The sequence below is a fragment of the Leiobunum rupestre genome, chromosome 5, assembly GCF_980474605.1.
Source record: "Leiobunum rupestre chromosome 5, qqLeiRupe1.1.hap1, whole genome shotgun sequence".
Lineage (NCBI taxonomy): Eukaryota > Metazoa > Arthropoda > Arachnida > Opiliones > Sclerosomatidae > Leiobunum > Leiobunum rupestre.
In genome coordinates, this window is record NC_143388.1 from 68,577,302 (window position 1) to 68,587,751 (window position 10,450).

Sequence of the window (10,450 nt, forward strand, 5' to 3'; positions counted from 1 at the left end):
TTAAAAACTTACTAGCTTAGCTCGTACCGATTTAATTTAGTTTTTCCCTCGAAGATCTATTTGGTCCGAGTTTCGCGTCTTTTTGTTTGTTCGAAGACCTATATCGGTACGATCTATTAGTAGGTTTTTAAATTTCTTAAAATTTGTTTAGGGTTTAGCTTTATTATCCCTTTTTATTGTGGACTAATCTACTTATTCGCTAATTTTATCATCCTTTACAATGCAGTCCATAGCTGGTTCCTTTTAACATTGCGTCTATCCATGAGAGACCACTTTTTAAAAATCGGTTCATCGATTACAGCAGAATAAAAGTGAGTACAGCCTGTGTCTAATCTGTAACCAGTTACGTATTACTTTTAGTACAGACAAAGCTACAGGCTAGTACACTGATTACATGGAGTGCTCAGCCCCTGCATGGTAAAAATATCCTCAACGAGTTTTGTTAGATAAGGGAATAATTTGTTTGTGTTGTTAGGCTAAACACAATTTTTTTTTGTATTTTCTCACAATTAATACCAAAATTCTTACATGAAATCCTCTTTTTCACACAATCCCAGGGATCTGAGCCTGAGAAGTTAATCATTTTTCCATTTAAGTAGTTTTTGCCGATTTTCGCCTTTAAATACGTATTTTTTTTTTATAAATTTAGAGTGACTTGGTTGAATATTATATTTGTAGTTAGTACTGATCATTTCTGAGCTACGTTTTCGGTTGCATTAGAAATTTTATTTTGAAGTGAGATTTCTGGCCAATTCGGTACAGGCGCCATTTAACTCGTTCACGTTTCGCTACTTTATTTCCAAAACCAGGTAACTTGAAAAAATTGGTTTGTCCATAAATTCATTTAAATTAAAGTGTTCGCGTTTCGGTACCTTATTTCAAAAACCAGGTAACTATAAAATTTCTGTTTGTTTAAAAATTAATTTCAATTACAGTGTTAGCGTTTCGCTACTTTATTCCCAAAACAAGGTAACTCGAAAAATTCATTATCCATTGGGTTTATTAAGTTAATAAACAAAATGATTAGAGATTCATTTAAATTTAAATTTAATATTTAAAATATATTTAATACATCGGGGGATTGTATGTGACATCTTGTTGTAGACGATTTTTAGCTCAAACCTTTAGCCGAAACAGAAACAGCAAAATAGTTTACGTGCCTGTGACACATTTCTTTATCTTACGCTTTGCTCTTTTAATGGAAAAAACTTTGTCCTGTCGTATTTTCGGTTTTTTTGTTTATTTTAAAAACGAAGTTTATTATAATAACAATAATAATCAGCTAGGCTAATACTCGAGGCACCACCTTAGGCCTAAGTCATCAAGCGACTAATAAAGCCATTAATTCAGGTGGCTGGGTTACAATGCCCTCCTACACATTGTAACCCGGCCACCTGAATTAAAGGCTTCAAACGTCGCTTGATGACTTAGGCCTAAGGTGATGCCTTGGGTATTAGCCTAGCTGAATGCGTAGGAGGGTGGTGGCAAGCCCTTCATGCCACGCGAGCCAACAGCTCCCTACACTAAATATAACCATTAACGTCAACAAGTTTTTATGGAAGGGGAAACCGAAGAGCTCGGGGGAAAACCCCCATAACCAGTGGGGAAAGAACTTGCAAACTCAAGGCAGAAGGAGTACTTAAAATAATCTAAAAGTACAAATAAATACATTTATAAAGCAATTAAAATACATCTAAAAAATACTTCAAATACATATAAAAATACTTAAAATAAAATTAATATTAATTATTTATTCGGTATTAATTTTAATGCATTGTTATTTCATAATAAAACCTAATTATATTATCATTTAGTAAGGTTTTCGGTAGTTAATAGCCATTAAAGAAATTTCCATTAATTTAAAATAACATATCAAGTTAAACACAATTGGTTATTTACAGCACAGGTGACACGACGTCAAGCGTAAAATCGAAGATCAAGCGGGTAATAACGAATTATTTCAGGTAAGCCAAAAAAACGATTTTGAACTTAAGTAACGAAAATTTTCCAACATTTTAGCGCTCTCAATACCACCAATATAAAAATTTGTAGGCAGAAGTGGGAGAAAACAAATACAACTGTACTTGCTCCGTTAATAATAGACCATGAAAGCGAGCCTTTAAGTATAGAAAATATTTCAAGAAACCTCCACATCAATTATTTGGTGTTTCTATTTTTAACGCTAAGAAAACTCTTGCCTTAGGAATTAATAATACATAACTAGAATAACAAACTGTATATAATAATAGTTGGTTGATTAACATCAGTTGACATTCTTCTCCGTTTATCCAAGAAATGAAATAAACTGGAAAAATATTGATCACAACGTCCCAAATATCCGACTATTTGTTATTCGCGTTGACCGCTTTGAATTGACACTGAAAAGAATATGATTCGTGGCCAACGAAGCCTCAATTCCGGACGAAAGCGTCTCTCTTTGGAAGGGAGCGGTATCTTGACGGCAGTATCTTAGTCCTAGTTTTCGGGCATCTACATCGGAAAGAGGGGAAGGAAGCGGGGAAGGAAGTCGGCGAAAGATCAATGGATCCGAAGAGACGGGGTGTCTTTGGGCATGCGTCATTCCGCGCCACCAATGGCCCTCGTTGCCGCGGCGGACCCCCATTCCGACGGAGGTAGACGCGAGAGGTGGGCCCAGCCAGCGAGGCGAGTGAGTGGGGTGCTGACTCGGGGGCGTGGCCGAGAGGGTGAAAAGCGGCACGGCGGGGATTCATATATCACGCTCTCTTCTATTGTGTGCCCGGAGACTTACGCCAATATATCTATCACGGGGCTTTCTGAGCCTTAGCGATGCCTTTAAGTACGCTTTCCCAGCGCGTATACGCTTTTCACTTCTTATTTTTTGGCTCTCTCTAGACCACGCAGTCTTCCAAAAGTTCTCCTTTGGCAGCTCGCGCAAAATCGATAGTTGACTGGCACTGGCCGATAAATTACCCAACATCGAAGCCGCTAATAAACGGAATTTCAATCCTTAAGACTTTTAAGACCCGACGATGGCGTGAAAATGTTTGCTCACCGAAGCTTAGTATCTAAATAATTAACAGCCCTCGAAGGTAAGGATGTCCAATAGGAAATTAAATAACCATCTCGCGTCACTTACATTACCAACCAAAGAATGTTAAAAATAAACAGCTAGCTTATCATCAGCTGGAATAAAACATACATTTAATGAATTTAATGAAGTCATAAGCTGTTACAAACGACACCAATAACTTGTTTATTCAAATATGATTTAATAGACCAAATAATATAAGTAAAATAGCTCTTTATCAGTTGCCAAACAATTCTACATTTATTTCAATTTGTTATGTCAAACCCTATATAGATTTTACTCGAAATCTTCTGAACGTTTTGAATTTCAGAACATTTAATCATCTTGACTTACACTTAAAAGAAAACTCTTAAGCTTAGTCACTTAAATTTGGTGTATCCATACATTAACTAATGGATAATAACCATAAATCTGCACTTAAACAAACTGATAAAGAAATAAATTTTACCTGAATTTTATAAATTTAGTAGAATATTTATGTAATACCATAAACTATTTTCTGGAATATATATTGGCCATAGATTGTCGAAGGATAAACTAATATTGGCCATAGATTGACGAAGGATAAACTAATATTTCCGTGTAAAGGGTCTCGTGCGTTTTCGCGCGAGCTCGAGCATATTTTTGTTTTCGTTGACCAACGAAAACAAAAATATGCGCGCGCTCTCTAACTTTAACTGCACGATGAATCTAACGTAATCCCGTGACCTCTCGTATTTTATATAAAAAGCTATTGCACAGTGTAAAAACACCAATTCGATGATTTCTAGATCCTTATATATGACTACTAGTTCAGGTAGTATTCGAAAGATAGAGTGAGTTGCTTAGTTCATTTTGACAAGATATCACTACTACTATATCAGTAGGGTGGAGTGAAAATAGCAAAAAAAAAACAAATTTTATTTATCTCCCTTAACGTTTTATTTTACAGTACGACGTAGATTATCGTTTAGGTTAAGCGCGATCAAGGAGTACATTTGGCACATTTCCAATATACTAGCTCATAGAAATTTTAAAATAATTGTTTTCACTCCACGCTAATTATCAGCGAAACTTTTAAAGTGATCTTGAAAGTGGTCGGGTCAAATTGCGTAGGAGGGTGGTGGAAAGTCATTCAAGCAAACCACTCCCTACACTAACTATCACCGTTAACCAGTAGCGGCCCCAGGATTTTTGGGGAGGTAGGGCAACCTTAATTTTAGCAAGTGGTGCAATTTTTGGGTAAAATAGGTACGCGACGAATAAATTAGAACTAATAACACTTAACAAATGAGTGGTTATTTACTTATTTCTACGACTGAATTCAAGTATATCAATTTCCATTCATTCCTTCGGTACTTCGCGTGTACATCACTTACATCAGAACTTACAACTTTACGAAAATAAATGTACAAAGGTACACTAACGATTGTAAGTAAAGTAAGTTTAAGAACCATTTATTTGTAAAGATAAAATTTAAGATAAAATTTGTGTATAGTATCGCTCGACAAAAATTAAAACTAAAAAATAAACTACTGTCAAAGACAATTTACTCGTACCTTTGAACGGAATAAAAACAGCAGAGTCGTTAAGCGAATCACTCGCATTGAATATTGGAAAATTAATAAATAAATACATTATTTCGCAAACAAATTACAGAATTTTCTGATATTAAATAACTTGGAGGCCCATATATAAAATTTTGGAAGCCCCTTAAGACGACTTTTGGAGGCCCTACCAAAATTTGAAGTAGGCCCAGGCCTACCCCGGCCGGTTGCTGGCACCGCTACTGCCATTAACCTCAACAAGTTTCTATGGAAAGGGGAAACCGAAAAGCTAGGAAGAAAACCCCTCTAACCAGGAGGGAGATAATTTACGAACTCAACGTGGAAGGAGTTGTTCCGAGTTTTTCACTCAGTGCCACAAGCTGGGATTGAACCCGCCTCCTCTCGCTGCGAGACGAGAGTGCTAACCACTTCGCCCCCCCCTTAACACTTTTTAACTTTAAATAGGTTCAATTGAACTTATTTGGTGAAGCCAAGCAATTTTCTGCTATGAAACTATATATGGGTCTACCGATGTGCAGTAAAAATATTTGAGAGCTTTGCTCGACACTTTTTCTTGTTCAAAATGGAAAGCCTCTATTATACGCCAGCAGGTCAGCCCCTCCCCCTTATGGCTTAATATCCTGAATGGAAAAACCACGTAACACGAAATACCTCGTTTCAGGGCCGTTCTTTGGGGCTCACTTTTGGGGGTGTTTAAGCCTTAAGCCCTTTCGCTAGGGCAATCCGGTATACAAAAAATTATTCATTTTCTTAGACTTTGTAGGGTAGTTTGCCCGATAACCGATAATTGAAGAAATATAACGAAATATATTTTAAGAACTGATAATATACCCTATTTCCATTTTAATTAGTCTGTGAATTTATCTCTCAGTATTTATAAAAATGAATAATTTCCTTGGGCTCAGAAGGGGAGTTTCCAACGAACCGACAATTAAAGATATATAACTTTCTTTTCTGAGATCTGAATACGTATTTCATATATTTCGTTTGGAAAATTGTGAATTTATCTATCCTTAAAGTACAATATTTGTAAAATTAAATTAAATAATTTTAACTTCCACATATCCTTACTATCAGGATTTTTTGGAATACACGATTTTTGTAACAACTGCTGGCTGGGCCTGTAGGAAATTTTAGGAGGAGCAATAGAAATATTTTAGCCCCCTCAAAAACACACTAGTGTTATGCAAATTATAGAATGAATATTGATACCAGTGGTAAAAACCAAAGTCTATTGTCACAGATAGTCGCTTAGATATCAAAGGTTTATAATTCCTTTAAAGATATATTTGAATTCTTTAATGTGCTCTGATACCAGTGGTAAAATCTGCACTGTTTTATGCAAAATATTCGGAAAGATATCCAAAGTTAATAATTACTTAAAATAGTTTTAAAAATTATACGATGCGCCCTGATACCAGTGGTAAATGAAAGGTTTATAATTACTTAAACAGTTATTTAAATTATTTAATATACTCTGATATCAGTGGTAAAAACTGCACTGTTTTATCACAAATATTCACGAATATATCAAAGTTCTATAGTTACTTAAACAGTTATTTAAATTATTTAATGTACTCTGATATCAGTGGTAAAAACTGTACGGTTTTATCACAAATATTCACGAATATATCAACGTGTCATGAACCAATAATTTGACAACCTTTGAAATCAATATTTTCAAAAAGGGCATGAGACAAGTTACTTCGATTTTGGCCTCAGAAGACGCCATATTCTGTAGTTCGCCTTCGCGCGCGCGGCGTGTACGAGACGAACCCGCAACTGCGAACGGGGCTGTAGGCGAGAGGCAAGCAAGCTTCTCCGGAGTTCCGCACTTAGCTAAATTAAAGGGAGCGACGTCCTAGCTACGCCTTCCGCCATCGGCCGCCATCGACGGAGCGTCCGCCAAAGTTTGGCCTTTCTCAGTTGCCATGACTTCTTTTTCTCCCCCCTTCGCGGTCTGCTTCTCTGCGGAGCTCATTCCGATTCCCCTCCCCCCCCACCCGCGCGTATCTCATGGCCACCCCTTCCATATAAAACGCGTCCCCCCTCCAATACGACCCTCCCTCATTTCTATTCGGAATCAAGGGGAAGCCAACATAGTCGCCGAGACCAGCCTTTTCCGCTACGCTATGGACTAGAAGGCCTATAGTTTAAAGGAGCCTTTTTGCCTGGCGACCAAAAAAAATGATCTCTCAGCAGCTCCGCGTATAGCGTCCGCTCTCCTCCGTTGTCTGTATACGCGGCCGGAGAAAGCCCGCGCGCCAATGCTGAGACACAAACTCCAAGAAATTGCGAGCGCATTTAGATTATTAACCGTTAATTCGATTTGTTAAAAACGGTTCGCGCGCCGTGTCGTCTCTCACGATATTTATATTTCAAACCCGTCCTTGATCGAGGGAAATAAACTTCGATATAAAGATTTCGTATAAATCGTATTATTGACGGTAAAAAGTGTTAACAAAAATGTCGAAAATGAACGGATTTAGTTTAATCTACCAAGACAAAATTTGAGGAATTTCGAAGTTGTAAATTGTCGCGTGTCGCGAACGAATATTTGTAGGTGTCATCGCTTCGGGGAAGCGACCAATTGTTATCGTCAAACTGGCGCGTCGAAGAAACCAGTCGCACCATCGTCCTCACCAACCCGCTCATTACCAGCACCCGCCGCCCGAAAGCCTGCAAGATCATCACCACCATCACCACCACCATCTTCAAGCCGAGGCGGTCATGAACAGCATGCACGTCCTGTCCTCGGGCGTCAGCGAAGGGCCTCTGCAGCCGCGCTCTCCGCTCGTGGCTGCCAGCTCCGGCGCGCCCAACCCGGACGTCCTCTTGGCGCTCTTGGCGAGGAACAAGGCGCTCGAAGGTAGTACCATCCAATATTTCCATTCTTTTCCTCCAGCCGCGGAATTCGCGGTCAACCCGCGTCTTTAGAACGTTCCTTTCTGTTCGGAAGATTGTAACGTTGACGAATTTATTCGATCATAGCTCGTTTACGCTGTTAATAACGGAGAAATCTTCTCGCGTATACGTTCCGGTCTTTCGTGGTGCTCTCGTTCCGGGCTATTTAGAACGGCGACGCGTTGAAATGGCGGCAAAAAGGTTTTGTTTCGATATTTGGTGAGCGAATGGTAAGCTGAGTTCCGATGTCGGCGAGTTTTATAAGAGCTGGTTTCGCTTTTCTGGGTATTGGCCGCGATAGGGAGGGGTTCTAGAGGTTTTATTTAATTACGGATTTCCCCCTCCCACCAGAACTAGATCTCTTTCTCCCTCTCGTCCACCACCACCGCCACCACCACCAACGGCAATCTTATATAAGCGCCACCCGAGCGACTATATCGGCGCGTCCCGCGTGTCTTCGGAGTAAAAGGCGAACTATCCCTCTGACCTCTTTGAAAAGTCAGTTTTGACTCGTACGTATCCGTTCGGTCGGCCCTGTCTCTAATACGGCCGAATATACGCAACCCTTCCCGCCTCCCCCCGGGCCACCTTCCAACCTCCCACTCTGGTCCACCCGTCTTTTATTTTGCCGTTTCTCAGCACTTATCCAAATTGGACTTTGCCTGATTAAGGAAAGTATGGTTTTCGGGGGAGGCCCTCTCGCTTCTCTACTCCGGCGATAAACGTCCTGAAAACTGAGGGAAAATATATATATATGCGCGGCCAACTTCGCGAGATGACTGAAAGCGGCGTGATTAAATTAGCAACCTATCGAGACAAGCGGCTACTAGCGGCCGCCCGGACCCCGGTCCCAGCTCGCGTCGCTTCTGAAGGGCCACTTCGCTTCACTCTCACTCCACCACCGTCTATAATCTCAAATTATAACATTGACAAATTTACATACGCATTCCGTATCTATAGCCAACCCATTCGCGCTAAGACGAGAAGCGCCCAAGAACGCTTTAGATTATTTATTCAATTGGAATTGGGGAAATGAGGGAACGATATGGAGAATTTTTCAGCGGAAAGTATTGTTATAACTCTTCCAAAAACGCGCTATTGTTCTTGGTCGCGAGTAGCGGGTTCGAGAAATTCTTTTATCACGGTGGTCCCGCGAATTCAATTTGCTAAATAGCCGACTATTGATGTTTTTGCAATTTTTCTTTCCTCTCCCGTAAGTGGATTAAGAGTTCCGTGGCCGGCGTCAGTGAGGAGGACATCTGGGCCTCTGTTCACTCGGAATCGAGTGATTCCGCAAATTGCTCGAGCGCTGAACCGCGGTGAAATCTTGCGGATAAGAATGGGTGCTAGCCCAGGCGGGGGGAGAGGCGTATCAGTAGACGTATCCGACGATATATTCAATCGAGTTTCCTCGACGATAGTTTTTGGATAACGGTCCCTAATTTGTTAAGGGAAGAAGAGCATTTCGAATTGGTTTTTAAAAAATTAGATTCGGGCGTCCGAGGCCAGCGCAACAATCTCGCCGCCTCTTTCCGCGTGACGCTCGCTTCCGAGATGGACCCGACGAAACTTTTTCGTGGCTCACCGAGTTGGATATCTCCGAAAAGATTTCGTGGAATAACTACGCGTTTTAAACAGTACGGTTTAGTATTATTGTTTTCGTCTTATATTACCCATTACGAACGCGTATTGTACTTGAAAACCATAGTGTTAAACTAACTAGGATCAGCTTAGGCGCAATTTCTAGGTGCTTATCTATTCTCGTATTCGTTGATTGGATCAACCTGTCCAATATTTCGGTTATGAAATGTAAATGATATGTCGGCAAAATAAGGACTATCTAAAATCGGAAGTAGCAGGTAGGGCTAATTATAATTTGAATTATGTTCAATCTTACTTCTTTCTCAAGATTGCCTTATTTAATGTTTCATTTATCTCAGAAATTTCATAAGTATAATGAAAATGGTAGTGGATTGTTGAAGATTATATTAAATTTGTTATAAGTTAAGGAGTATAGGGCTCGGCATTCGAAAAATTTTTATCCATGAATAAAATAAGCTCAGCGATATTTAAATAATATTTATTTAAATAACCAATAGTTGAATAAAAATTGTAAAATGTTTAAATAATCGAAAGTGAATAAGCCTATTATTTAATTAAAACAAACAATTATTTAAATAAATACCACTTTTATTCAAATAAATGCTTGGTTGCGTAAAAAACATAATTAAATAAGTTAAAATGATATTCTTTTTACCAACGTTTTTTAAATAAATCGGAAAATTTGTGGATAATGAATAAACAATTCCGAACACTAAAGGAGTGTAGTAGTTATGTATAGAAATAGGTGGCATGGTGGAATGGTTAGCAGTCTGGCTTCCTGTCAATTTCAATAAAAAAGGTCTTAAGAAATTCTAAAGAGTGTTCTAATGGGATTGAGTGAAAATGTGAATCCAGAATCTTTCCGCGTTGGGTTTGAAAATTGTAATATTGCTGGTTAACGTCTCAGTGGTTAACGATAATAGCGAGTGTGGGGAGCTGTGGTCTCGCGTGGCAGCAATCTCCTACGTGCAACAATCCGCCAAGCGGGTTGGAAATTCCAGGATAATTTGCTCGCTCTAAACCTCTAATACTTAGCGTTAGCTTTTAAAATCGGTAAAGAAATTTATATATTTCCATTCCCAAAAGGATAAATTACATATTCAACTTTTTAAAATATAATAGACTAAATTTAGGCCAGTGCGCCTGTAGAAGTGTTCCAGCCGTTACGCGTTGGTGTCCACGATGAAGTGACCCACCAGGCGCGACGGCTCTTGATTGTGTAATTATATACACAAACATTGAACTTTTATAATTAGTTTAGAAAATATAAGAAGTAATTAATTTTCAAAAATTAGTCGTTTAAAAAGTAAAAAGAATATGAAACCTA